Here is a 14,568-nt window from a genome sequence, read left to right as displayed (position 1 = left end):
TAGTCAAAAAATTAAAGGGTTGGTCAAATGACAGTTTTAATGTCCTTTCTGTCTTTGATAAACAGCAGAAGGAAATGGGAGAGACTTAACACTTATCATATAGTCCTTCATTACAACTTTTTTTACAAATATTCCCTAACTCTCTTGCCCCTCTTTTCTTCCATTGTTTTCATTTGTCAAACTCCAAACCTGATTGAAACCAACTATTTGCCTACTCCACTCTAGCAGCTAAACATTGCTAGTGAAGATCATGCAAGAAAGCCGTGTGGTTACACCTTAAACTTATGCTCTCAAAAATCAAATTGCCACTTAATACTGCCTGGAAATTTTAGTGTTTCTTCTAGAAGGATAGCATTCTCATTTGCAGATATGACTATTTTATTATATTTCCTCTGCCCTCAAACCTCCCATATGTCTTCCTTTACCCTCACTTTTGCATGATAACGTCTTCTCCTACTTCGTTGAGAAAATGGAAACCATTAGAAGCAAACTCCACCATCTTCCTAAGATTAGATGTATCAACTTAACTACAACTGCATCTATTTTCTCTAGCCTTCCTCTTGTTAAAAAGATGAAGTGTCCATGCCCTTAACAAAGGCGAACCCCTCCACTTGTGTTCTGTATCCCATCCTTTCTCACTTTATAAAAGATTTCACTCTTAAAATTAGCTCCTCATTTACTAATATATCATTCTGATCAGCGTGCAAAAGGGAAAGTCAATGCTCATCTCTCTATAGTTACACTCAATTTTTCTGTTCCTCTTCAGTCTACACCACTTTACTGAATCTATTATCCATGTAACCAAACATAAGAGACTATTCTGTGTCTTCATCTTAACCTTATACCAGCTTTTAACACTATCAATAACTTTCTTCAAACATGGCTTCTCTTATTGTATTTCCTCCCACTTTACATCCTACCTCACTGACTCCTTTTCAATCTCTTTTTCTTACTTTTCCTTCTGTCAGGCCTAAGAGAAAGAGGGTCTTTTTTAAAAATGTATTTATTTATTTATTTATTTATGGCTGTGTTGGGTCTTCGTTTCTGTGCGAGGGCTTTCTTCTAGTTGTGGCAAGCGGGGGCCACTCTTCATCGCGGTGCGCGGGCCTCTCACTATCGCGGCCTCTCTTGTTGCGGAGCACAGGCTCCAGACGAGCAGGCTCAGTAGTTGTGGCTCACGGGCCCAGTTGCTCCGCGGCATGTAGGATCTTCCCAGACCAGGGCTCAAACCCGTGTCCCCTGCATTGGCAGGCAGATTCTCAACCACTGTGCCACCAGGGAAGCCCGAGAAAGAGGGTCTTAAAGCTCAGTGTAGTACATTCTTGTGTATCCATAATCTCTCTGCAGGTCACCTTGTCCATTATTGTGGCTTTGAATATTATCTATATGCTGATGATTCCTAAATTTATATTCTACTCCAGCCTTCTCATGTGGGCTACATACTCTCAAATCCAGCTGTCCGCTTCTCCTCTCCACTCAGAATTCTCATAAACAAACATCTTAAACTTAACACCTCCAAATTGAGCTTTCCCCTAAACTTCCCTCCACATTATCACCATCAAAGTAAATGGGAACAGTTGCTCAAACCAGAAACCCAGGAGTAATCTTTGATAGTTCACTTTTTATCACTCCTCACATCTAATTTATTAGTAAGCCCTGGCATTTCTACCTCCAAAATGTATCTTGACCCTGTCTTCCCTCCAACTTTTTTGCAACCACTTTATTCAGGTTTACTATCATCTCTCACTTGGTCCACTGAAATAATCTCTTAACTGTCTTAATCTACCCATGAAGTTCTCACTCTAATTCATTAATTACACAGTGTAAAAAGTGATTATAAGGTGTAAATTTGATCACAATGCTGCTTAACCTCCTCCAATGAATTCCTACCGTATTTAACATCTACATGGCATAGCATGGCCTACAAGGACATATATGATCTGGCCCTTTCCTATTTTTCTACTCATCTCTTCTTCATCTCTTTCTCTCTGTGTCTCTGTGTCTCTGTCTCTGTCTCCCTCTCTCTGTCTCTCTCTCTGTGTGTCTGACTCTGTGTCTCTCTCTCTGTCTCTCTCTCTCTCTCTCCAACTCCCCCTAAACCATATATACGTATTTTTCAATTTCAGTTTTTCTAACACTCTAAATCATTCCTTGCTTAAGGCCTGTTCCCTCTGCCTAGAATACTTTCTCCCACCCCTCACTCCCAAATCTTGCATGACTATCTCCTTCCCATTTTTTTAGGTCTCAATGTTTTAGCATTTTCTTGACCACGCTAACCAAAGTAGCCCTCTCCTAAACACACATACATATGGCATATTCCTATTTTGGGTCCTTATTTTTTACATTCATAGTGGACAACTCAAAATTATTTTATGGGTCTCTTTACTTGTGTTTAGTCTTTCTTTCCTACTAAAATATTAACTCCATGAGACGTAGAGTACTCCTGACTTGTTAAAAAATTCTTGACTTTTTCACCATTTTATTCTAAGCACCTTTCAAAGAGTTTGACATAGAGTAGGAACTCAATAAGTGTTGTTGAATGGATGAATGAATGTATTAAATGCCTAATATGGACCAGTGATTGTGCAAATCGTGTTACATAGAACTAATATGCTGTTCTAAAGATGAGGAAACTGTCAGATAAGTGATGTGACTTACTCAAAGGCACACGCCATTCAGTGGCAGAGCTGGAATTTGAATTCAGGTATGTCTCTATTATACCATACCATATCCCTACCATCACTAGTTCACCCTCATGTCATTATGCCTCCTCTACTAATGTATAGAGAGCTTACTATTAAATAAGTTTTAAGAATTAAACATCCTTCAACATTTGAAATTCAATTCATATTATTTAATTGGTATGGAATTTCTAAAACAGGAAACAAATTTGATCATAGACTTTATACAATTTACAGGTAAGTCATTCAGAATATTCATTGCTGATGATAACACCTCTAGCAGCAATAGAAACAACCAGAGTAAGATCTCCAAAGATAGAATATTTTCTCTCTATTTTTTCAAAAATAAATAGCAGGAAAAATGTGCATCTTCATGTGTCATAATCATAGTTTCAAGGGCCTATACATTCTATATATGAAGGGATAATTGAAGTCAAAGATGAACTTTCCAAATGGCCTCTGGGGGACTGTGATCAAATTTATTAATTAAAAATCTTGAACATCCAGAAAGAAGCCAGTTATGCTTGATATGTATGACGCCTCTAAGCAGTTTCATTTTTTTCTAAAAATAGAATTTGATCAATGGTCATTCTTTATATTTCTTTTCTTTTTTTTTTATTTTATTTTTTTAGATCCAAGTCATGGCTAGCACTGAAGAAAATATGACTCAGATTTCAGAACTTATCCTTTTGGGTTTTGGGGATCTTCATGGCCTTCAATATCTTCTTTTTGGGGTATTTTTGGTCATCTATGTGGTGACTCTCATGGGCAACATTGTAATCCTAACTGTGGTTTTGGCTGATTGCTCCCTTCATTCTCCCATGTATTTCTTTCTTGACCACTTTTCCTTCCTAGAGATTGGCTACATCACTACCATTGAGCCCATGATGCTAAGGACATTGCTGTCACCTCATGTGCCTATTTCCTTCTCAGACTGCACTTGCCAGTTTGTTTTATTTATTTATTTATTTATTTATTTATTTTTGCTGCTCTGGTAGCTACAGAATGCTTCTTACTGGTTGTAATGTCTTATGATCTTTTCATAGCCATCTGTAACCCGTTGCATTATTCCAGCATCATGGACCACTGGGGTTGCTTACAGCTAGCTGGCGCCTCTTGGATGGCTGGATCTCTGGCACCCATCCTTCTCATGGTCCACATTTTTCAGTTAACATTCTGTGCTGCCAGTGAGATTGACCACTTCTTCTGTGATCTGAGGCCCATCATGAAACTGGCCTGCACTGATACTCAAGTAGCTGAGATGACCTCTTTTATATGCACCTCTTTATTTGCACTTGGTCCCTTTCTGCTAACTCTGGCTTCTTAAACTGACATCATCTCCACCATTCTGAGGATTCCTTCTGTCACAGGAAAGCAGAGAGCCTTCTCTACCTGTTCCTCCCATCTTACAGTGGTTAGTCTGTATTATGGGACTCTGGGCATTGTCTATGGCTTCCCATCAGGGCCTCAGAATGAATACTTATTGACGTTGCTTTCCCTTCTGTATACAGTACTTACCCCTGCCCTCAACCCTATTATTTACACTCTAAGGAACAGGCATGAAAAAGTTGCCCTGAGAAAATTGGTGTAATGAGGAATGTACACCTTGTGAAAAGAAAGTTTGATTTTTCTAGTAGCTCTTGGTGTTTTGTGAAAACCCCAACAAAGTGGAAGTCTTTCTAAAGGGTCAAGAATAGCTAGTGTGAAAATGATGTGTTTTCCTTTGTCTCATCAAGTTTCTCCACATTAATGAACAGGAAGTGTATCAAACTTTCTTTTGTTAAACATTTTGTGGATACTAGGCATTATGCTTTTCTTTGCATGGATTATTGTGCTAAATCCTCATAGCAACACAATAAGGTAGCTACTGTTATTATCCCTACTTTACAGATATCGCAACTGAGTCCTAGAGATTAATTCACCTGCTCAGCCAGACAGTAATGAAACCAGGATATGAATTTGAGCCCAAGGTTTGCTTAGCACCAAATCCATGATCTTTCCACTAACTGAGGGTAGCCCAGAATCCTGAGGTGTTCAGAACAGTTGTCTTGAAAGATGGAAGGCATTACTGCAGATGACTTTTCTTGGGGGAGTATGAGTTAGATGTGAGGTGAGAAGCAGCAGAAACGTAATGTAATGCAATCTAAAGCCCAGCCTGTTTCCTTTCTCCACCTAAAGTCTTGATAAAAATGCATGAGATAAAAATGTCATAGGATTAAAATTGGTTTTAGTTTTCCTTCCAGGATCATTTATTAAAACAAAAGATTAAAATCAACCTTACTGATTCAATAAATTAAACCACATCCAAACAATGGAATACAATACACCCATAAACAAACAAAAACAACATGAAAGAATGGGTCAGCTCTACATGTGCTGTTATGGAAAGAGCTCCGTGATATACTGTAAGGACAAAAAGCAAGGTGCAAAAAGCAGTGTCTATAGTATGGTATCATTTGTGTAATAGAAGGTAAAAGAAAGCATATTTATACTTAGTTGTAGATGCATAGACTGTTCTAGAAAGATGCATATGAATTTGGTGATATCAATTGCTTCTTGGTAGAAAAACTAAATGCAGGGGAAGTGTACCTTTTGAGGTGGGAATCATGTAAATAAATTACCTATTGAAAATTCATCAAACTTAACAAATCATTGTAAATTATACAAAAGGTAAAATTGTTAAGCAGCCCACTTTCATATGTCAGTATGAAGTACTTCTAGACACTTAGGAGGCTTCACTTCCCTCACAGGTAATTTATAATCTCTCTAAGGGCAGGGACCTTGTCATTACTACTTCTGTATCTCCCCCACAGCACCCTAAATACCAAAAAAATGTGCACAGCATAGATGTTTAATTTAACAATTGTTATTATCATCCAAGATAGGGGAACTCAACATCCAGAGAGCATAACAATTTCTAACAACTTGATGCATTCCCACTTATAGAATGGAAAACCCAAGGGGGAAAAGTACGAGCTGTGTATCTGATGTTCTCCTTAGTGTACTCCATGGAAGTGCAACCTTAAAGGCTGGCAAGGGGCTGGGCATGAACTGAGAATGGTTTCCTAGGCTCTTCCTTACACTATCACCAGAGTGATCTTCCTTATAATGGAAATTTGTCCCTCCTGTGTTTAATCAACCTCTGACACAAGGATCTCCAGTGAAGATCAGAATAAAGATCTCACACAATTTATGACTCCATGACTTTGCATACGCTGTTTCCACTTTAACCTCTGCCTCACCTCTCCTGGGTTAACTTGTTTTCATACTTCAAAGCCCAACTCAAATATCAAATGTCAAGTGTCACAAATTCCGTGAAGCATTCCCTGATTTTTCACCACCGTCTAAAGTTAGACCTTCTTTCTTCCTATGCTACTAAAGCACTTTGCATATATTTCTATTTTAGCATTGATCAGGTTATACAGCAATTCTTTGCATATATGTCTATCTCGCCACTTAATAATGAATTCCTTAAGACAAAGAATGTGTCTTATTCATTTCTGTCTCTACCACACTTTCACCTCCAGCTCTTCCCGGCACCTAGAATGGGGCCTGACAAAGAATAGGCATTCAAATAAACATTTTGAAATAAATACAATTATTAAATGACTAAAGTCACACAATTAGTTAGGGAATGGGTCAGACCTCTGACATCTAGTCAATTGTTCTTCTATTATATAATGCCGCTATTTTTCCAGTTCTAAAAGTCTGAGATTTGCCTTGGTGCAAATTTAACAGTAGAAATTGTGGTGAGGACTGGGAAATCTTGAGCATTTCTTCTTAGGGTCAGAGGCAAGCATTACCTTGAGTCCTTGGAAAGGCAGCCTAAATTATTAATTAATTAATATCTTTAACACAATTGTTCAAAAGAAATAATATAAACATCTACTGTGCATATAGCACATTTCTGGGCACAAAAAGAGTAAGGTTCATCTGAATTTACCAAGAAAACTCTCTAGTCTAACCAGTAGAATACCTACACAGTCCCAGACATACAGCTCACACCCAGTAAATGTTTGTTCAACTAAACCAAGCCAAGGGAAGATCGAGTGGCCTGAATTTCTGGGAATGGAACTGTCCTCTGTTGAGAAGATCATCAATTTCTAATACCTGTATTCTTAAACCTGGAGTCACAGGTACCGTAGATATGTGAATTGTAGGATGCATTGGGGGAAAAAAGAAATATGGTGAGAAGAAGAGGGAGGGATATTTCCACCTAGAAAATTTGTCATTGCCTCCTCTACAACACCAGTGACCATCTGCCAATGAGAAGGCAATACATCCGTGGAGAGCAACAATTAGAGCTAATTGGGTTTCTTCTTTTTAATACCTGAGACAGGGCCCTATTGAGATCAGGTAAGGAGATCTATTAAAGGCAAGCTGTTCTCTGCATATCACTTAATTCAAAGTACTTAAGGAGGCTGATTATAAGCCATGCTCTCCAAGGATAACTGAAGCTCAAAATGGTGGTTTGTGTAAGTTTAAGGACTTGATTCTTAAACCAGAATGCAAATAAGAAATCCTCTGAGAAAAACCTGAATTAGAGTGTGAAGGCATTGCCTTAAGAAAGGGTAGATACTTTTTCACAGGCCACAGTTCAATTTAGCCTGTAAGAAGCCAAGCGTCTGGATAAGAGTAAACAATTCAGGTAAATATTCAGCTTTAGGGGCACTGCATGTGCAAAATTCCCAGGTGCCTGTTTGTATTTTTCACTCTCTGGAAGAATTACAGTATTCAATCATGCTTAAAAGAATGGGCTCACCACTCAGACAGGCTAGCTTCTGAGTCCTGGCTCTTTGACCTTAGAGTAGTAAATTAGACTCCCTGATCTTTAAATCTCTCACGTGTAAAATGAAACTACTAGTATCTAACTTACCTCACTAGACTGTTACGAGGATTAAAAGAGATAAAATATATAAAACCCTTGGCACATAAATATTAAATATGCATTAATTATTATTTTAGTAGTTATCATTAGGATGATGATCATTATTATTGGATGTCATTGGGACCTTTCCTGCTTTGATATAGTAAAGAAATATTGACCAAGGAGGTATCCAAATAATTATACAGTAGTCTGACAGCTGAAAGCAGAAGCTAGAGACCAAGCTTCTGAGGCTTCTCAGTTTTGCCAGGGCCTCAACTTACCATCATCATTGCAAGCAAAATACAAGCTGGGCACCAACGTATTTCATATATTAGTTGATTAAACAGCTTCTGGAAACTTTGAATCCTGCTGTCCAACATCTGGCTTTTAATGGCAGTCCAAACAATAAGACCAGACTGGATCTACCTTATTATTTTTGCAAGAACCATATTTCCTTTTATATTACTTAATCACCATGTTGTCCTTAATTACTTAATTGCCATGTTGTCCTTCTGACAACAACACCTAATATGAAGGGACACAAAGCGGGTGCATAATAGGAATAGGCTAATGGAAAATGGACCTATTAAACTGCAAAGAGTTGAATCCCAGCTTAATCACATACCATGATTCTCTCTGTTCTCTGGCCACATATGGGATCCTCTTTCAGCTTCTTGAATCTGTAAAAACTTTTCTGCCTCAGAATGTTTGTGTATGCTATTTCCTTTACTCTGAATGCTCCTCCCCAAAACTTGACTTAGTTGGCTCTTTCTTATCCTCTGTACTGTCCTTAAATTGACATCAGATAGACATTGCCTGGCCACCCCATCTAAATTAACTTCCCTGACAACACCATCACCTCCACCTGGTTAGGCTTCATTTCAATATTTCATCATTCTTAGCACCTAGCAAAGTTGTCATTATGTAATCATTTGTATATTTATGTTTTTCATGCCTGTCTCCCAGAACCTCTGCCTGCCCCATAGTAAGCACTCAATGCATATCTGATGAATAAATGAACAAATGCTTTTGGAATCCTCATCCCTTGGTTAGTCAATGGGTAGGTATTCAATGGTTGTGGTTTTGATAGATGAGTAGCTAAGGAGGCTTTGAAACATGTCCACAAATTCTTTGATAATCCTGCCATCAAAAGATAGGAGTGATGTTCTCTCCCTAATCTCAAAGGGCTTGCTGACAGCTTGGACCAGTAGAGTACAACAAAGGCACCTGGGCACAATAGTAGCACCCAGAATATAGGGAGTGACTTCCAAGGCTAGGTCATAAAATGTGATTCCACTTTTGCCTTGTTCACTGTAAACTGGCTTTTGGCACACTGAGATAACATGTAAGAAGTCTGACTATCCTGGGGTCACCATGCTGAGAAGAAGACCAGGTCACATGGAGAGGCCGTGGAGAGGTATTCTGGTTGATAGTCCCTGGGGAGACAGAAGTGATAGCTATACAAGGCCTATAGGGTATATTTAATATCTTCAATTCTTTGACATTCCATTGAATATGGAAAAGTCATGACAGCTTTGATCAATAGAGCATGACTGCAGCATTAACAAAGGGTGACAGTGACAACCAGCATCAGTTGTCAGATATGTGAGAGAAGATACCTATAGATGATCCCACTTCCTAGCTCTCTGGCCCCCTCCAGTCATAAAGTTTTTCAGGCTGAGGGCCCAGACATTTTGAGGCACAGACAAGCCATCCCTGCTGTGACCTGTCCAAATTTCTGACCCATGGAATTCATTAACATAATTCAATGTTGTTTTATTCCACTAATTCTTGGAGTAGTTTGTTATGAAGCAATGGTGACTAGAATAGTGCCTATGGAATCCATGCTACTTTAGGAAGCAAAAAGTAGGTTCAGAAATTTCAGCTGTATGGGAAAATGCTTCTTGACCAACAGTGAATTTTTTAAGCATGTATTATACCATTTAGTACATTGTTACACTCACTTGAAGACCTTTTTCTCTAAAGCTTCCCTGAGCCTCCTAAGCAAAGACGAGTACTTTGTCTATCCTGGGTGCTACCATTGTGTTGAGGATACTTCTCTATTAGTGCCCTTGTTATACTTGTTGCACATGTTCTCTCTCCCCTCCTATATATTACTTTTGTCTCCCCAGTGTCTTGCACTGGGGGTTCAGTTAATACATTTTTGGTGATTAAATGAATGTTTCTAAGGATCATTTTAATCTGGTTTTGCTTTGGTCTCCTCTAAATGCCACGTTTCACTGTGTACCAGGTCGGCACCAACCTCCCTCTAACAAAATTGGAATATAGATGAGGGTCTGAGCCATCTGTGCTGTTCTGTTTGATTTAAGGTCATCTGTGGCTTCAACATCCAGATTTCACCACTAGCATTTCATACATTCATTTCCTGCAGTCCTGCCTCCTACAGAAGTAAACACAGGGAGGGGCAGTCAAAAATAACTATTTAATAATAAATGCAACTAATAGTTAATGAAATTTTACTATGCTCTTGTCAGTGTACTAATATTTTACATACATGATCCCATGAAATCTTCACAACAACCATATGAGATAGATACTATTATGATCATCACTTTACAGATGAGGAATTTGAGGTTCAGAGAGGTTAAATACCAAAATTTCACTGCTAGCAAGTTGTAGCATCCTGGTCTATATGACTCTAAATCTTAGTCTATGAGCAAGTATTCCCATCAATATGCTGGCTTCCTCTGGATTTTTTAAACCGTTTCTTTTTAATGGCAAAAGAAAAGCAGCACGTGCCTGGAATTTAAAGGCATTTCAGGCCTTAGCTTCATTGACTGGAAGGAGGGATGTTTCGAGAGTTAGGCTGGAGCAGGGTTTTCTTTTTAGTATGAATCTATCCCCTTAAGGACAGCTGTGAAGATGACCACGTTAGTCATTTCATAGGATCAGGGGCAGAGAGGAGGTTGTGTGTGTGTCCTGAATTCTACCATTTTCCCTTTCTTTGTGATCCACTCGCCCCTGGAGTTCCAGATAATGAGATTCAGAATCCATTTCTTCCCCTATGTTGCCATCACTAGCCAGGGTTTTCTCCTCCCTCCCTACCTGAAATCCCTCAAGAGGGGGCAAAGAATACCCTCTGAGATTGACAGAGGACCACATGAGAGAGGGCTGGCTCTTGCTGGGCACTTCAGATGAAAGGGCCCTACATGTGGCAGTCAAAGATAACTGTTGGACCAGAAGATCCCAGATTTTATCCTCTAACGATAACAAGTGCATGAAGGTGATGATTATTGCCAACTCGGTATCTGCACTACTGACGTGGATGCAGATGATGGATATACAGGAGCTGACAAACTCAGAAAAGAAACTAAGAATTTGGTTTAACTGTGTGGAAGTAATTCTAATTACAGGCATTTATGTGAACTGTTTACAATTTATGCCTAATTGCCACCCAGCACGATAACAATTATGCATATCATTAAATATGTCAGATTAGTTTTGTTGTAAATTTTGATTATAACAGCAAACCCTATATGTGTATGCTCTGTCTTCATAATTTGTCGCTCAGATTGCTCACAACTTAGGAAAAAAATGAGACAGAACATTGGCTGGGGGGCCAAGAGTGGGGAGGTTGCAGAGGCAGCTGCCTGGGGTTGAATATTTACTATGGGTAGCGCACAAAATGGGTAATCAACAAATGCATAAATCCCTGCAGCTTAACTTTACCAGAACCTTGCAGGCAGCTCCACAATCTTTTATTCATTTATTGTTGATTCTTCAGGCTTATTCATGCCCACATCATGTCTCAAACCTTTTCTGGTCTTCTTGGCCTCTCAACTTACCCCCTCCTCTCACTCTTGCTCAGTGGTAAGGATGGCCTCATCCTGGCCTTGCACAGTAAGGCTGGTTGATGCCCCCCTATTCTGCCTCCCAAATTTCTTTCAGGTTGCAATCCCCTTCTCTTGTGGGTGTCTGGCTTCTGTCAAATGTGTGTGTCCTTTCATCTGTGCTCTGGCCCCTTCCCCTCCCACCTCCTCAAAGACTGGTTCCTGACCCCAGCATTTCATTATGTCTTAAATCCCTTTCCTTGCTTTTTGCCATGCACATAGTAGGCATTCAGTAAATCTGTGTTGAAATTTCCTTCAGAAGCACATGGAACACAATGGGACACACACACAGACACACACACACACACACACACACAACAGTCCTTGCTTTTCCACAGCTACCACCATTTTCTCCCCTTCCTCTACTTCAAACTTGTACTTACTGTACATCTTATGTATCCAATTAAGTTAGAAATTCATTGAAAGAAAGGGGTTTCTGTGTTATTTTTCCTAATTCTTAGCACAACTTGCAGCACTCAAAAAATGCTGAAAGATCCCCACTGATGAACCCTCACAGGCTGTTTCTTCTGTAGAGAGATGGGGATGTCTAGCACTTTCTTACCCAGCTTGATCTTGAGGAACCTGAGTAGGATAATAGAAAGCATGTATCTTTGGTATCAGACAGACTTGATTTCCACTGTAGGTCCTGCCACTCGGTGACTAAGAAAACGTAGGCAACTGCCTTCATCTTTCTGAGGTACAATTACCTCATCTGAAGAATGGGCATAATAGTAGTACCTATCTTATAGGGTTGTTGTGAGGATAAAATGACAAGCTGATGAAAAAGGCCTGATACACACCAGTAATGATTCTTCTGAATCAGAAACTTTCTGCTCACCGATGATTTGTTCCTCCCACTTTGGTAATAATAAGCCAGGATTTCAAGAACCTCAAGTCTTACTTATTATCCATATTCATCTTTTATTTTTAGCACTAGATCAGTAGTTCTCATTCCTGTGAGACCTAATACTCCCTTTAATAATAAATATTTTGTGACTCCCCCTTCACTATCGTGAAATGAAGTTCATAGATAATATAACCTACCTACGTACATAATTTTTAAAAAAATCAATATAGTGACCTAACTGAAATATAAATGAGAAATCCACAGAGAGCAATTTACAATAAAAAGATATTTATTTCAATAGAAAAATGCAAGGGCATGACTATATCAGACAGCATAATGAAATACATGATTGCATCAACTTAAAATGAGTAAGTTTATATTAAAGAAAAGTAAGAGAATTGGTAGTCATTATATATAAGAAAAGAAAACATAAAAAAACAGAGATATAGGAAAATAGCAGGATAAAAACTATTGTTGAGGTAAGACAAGATTCAGATAATTATAAACAGTTTTTCTCACCTATACTATTTAGGCTCACTGGAATATTTGAAAATTGTGTAGGATACAGGATAACTCTTCATTACATGGTATTATTCCATCCATTTCAGAACAACGAGCATCACTGGCCTCTATCCACTAAATGTCAGACCTCCCAAACATTGTAATAACCAAAATGCCCCTACAATTTCCCAAACATATTCTAACGGACAGAATCCTTTAGTTAAAAACCAGTACTCAAGAGCATGCCCAGTAAGGAAAAGGAAAATTTGGCAAGGGTCATGGAACTTGCTTTCCTAGCATGTGGGCATCTCCATGGGTTGGAGTTCCTTGTCTTTGCAATGTTTCTGGTGACCTTCTTGGGACTCTGAGACACAATGTTGAGAAGGTGATAGTGATAACAACCAACTACAGCCTTTGCTCCCTTATGTGCAACTCTAGTCCTACTTCATCCTCTTCAATATCTGTGATCAATTTAGCACTGTCTCATTGATTCTGCACATATTTTTTGTCCCATGAAGTAATATTTTTCTTTAGACAGGCCAACTAGCCTACACATAGCAGTAGGTTGCTAACAATTAAACATTATCCAGGGGCCATAATGTCTTCGGCTATCATTTAAGTTTCTGCCACTTTCACACCCCTTCACCTCCAGTCAGTCTGACACCAAGCCTTTGACATCCAGGTAGTAAACATTTCATGGCTTATGTGTTTTCTTAATTCCATCTTGACCATTTTTAGATGGCAAATTTTAATTTTAATCTGTTTTAATATTAATATGTCTAAAATGTACTCTGTTTTATTAAAGTGATTGTACTGAGCATTATTATTTCTTTGATGTTCCATGGATACTGTTCAACTGAAATTGTTAATTTAATAACTCTGTTTTTTACCAAAAATTTTATTATAAAAATCTTCATAATTTTCAGAACAAAGTTGAAAATATATTTCCGTCCTAGGATCAAATGCAGGATGCCACACTGTATTTACTTGTCATAGCTCCTTAGTCTCCTCCAATCTGTGACAGTTTCTCATCTTTCCTTGTTTTTCATAACCTTGGCACTTTTAAAGAGTATTGGTCAATTATTTTGTACAATGTCCCTCAATTTGGCTTTGTCTGATGTTTTCTCAAGATTAGACTGGGGTTATATGTTAATGGGAAGAATACCACAGAGGCAAAGTGCCCTTCTCAGCACATAATATCAGAGGGTACATGATATATCCAAAAGATTTACCACTGGTGATGTTAACCTTGACCACTTGGTCAAGGTGGTGTCTTCTAGGTTTTTGACTGTGAAGGTACTCTTCACAGTAACATAAATACTCACTACATACATACATACTCAGTTTCAATTCATAGTATTTCTAATATAAGCAAGTCACTAAGTCTCTCCCATATTTAAGTGGAGGAGAGTTAAACTCTATCTCCTAGGGGGAGGAGTACCAAAGAACTTATGAATGTTTCTTAACCACAGGAAGTTATAATATTTGAGGGAGATGTAAATACCCCATTTCTCCTTAAAGTTTTGTTTACTGATTTTGGCACTCATCAGTGCATTTTACCTAGAAGTTATTGTGCTACTCCAAGGTGATTTTCTATTTCCTGCATTCCTTCTAGGTTTATTAATTGGAATTCTTCTGTAAGAAAGAGTTGCCCTTTCTTCCCCATTATTCAATTATATATTTATATCAGTATGGGCTCACTTATTCTCTGAGTTAAAATACAGTAATACCATTATTTAGTTTGTTGCTCCAATTTCAGTCATTGAGAACTCTTTCAGGTTGGGCCCTATATCCTTTTGACATGGTCCTATCCTTCTGGGG

The 14,568-nt window shown here is 38.5% G+C and overlaps 1 protein-coding gene, 1 long non-coding RNA gene and 1 pseudogene across 13 annotated transcripts in view; 2 read left to right on the top strand and 1 right to left on the bottom strand.

Annotated features, from left to right (window-relative positions):
• LOC309652040 overlaps positions 1-14,568 on the bottom strand; it is a 655,586-nt gene that overhangs the window by 211,002 nt on the left and 430,016 nt on the right. The window lies entirely within an intron of this gene.
• The window catches only part of IGSF1 (immunoglobulin superfamily member 1), a 456,826-nt gene that overhangs the window by 377,536 nt on the left and 64,722 nt on the right, over positions 1-14,568 (top strand). The window lies entirely within an intron of this gene.
• LOC309651998 (olfactory receptor 10A4-like) lies at positions 3,322-9,974 on the top strand (annotated as a pseudogene). Its single transcript has one exon. The product of its transcript is annotated as an olfactory receptor 10A4-like (transcript).

This window comes from Balaenoptera physalus (genome assembly GCF_965194825.1).
Source record: "Balaenoptera physalus genome assembly, chromosome: X".
Lineage (NCBI taxonomy): Eukaryota > Metazoa > Chordata > Mammalia > Artiodactyla > Balaenopteridae > Balaenoptera > Balaenoptera physalus.
The sequence above is the reverse complement of the archived record's forward strand: the minus strand, read 5'-3'. Positions and strand labels throughout refer to the sequence as shown.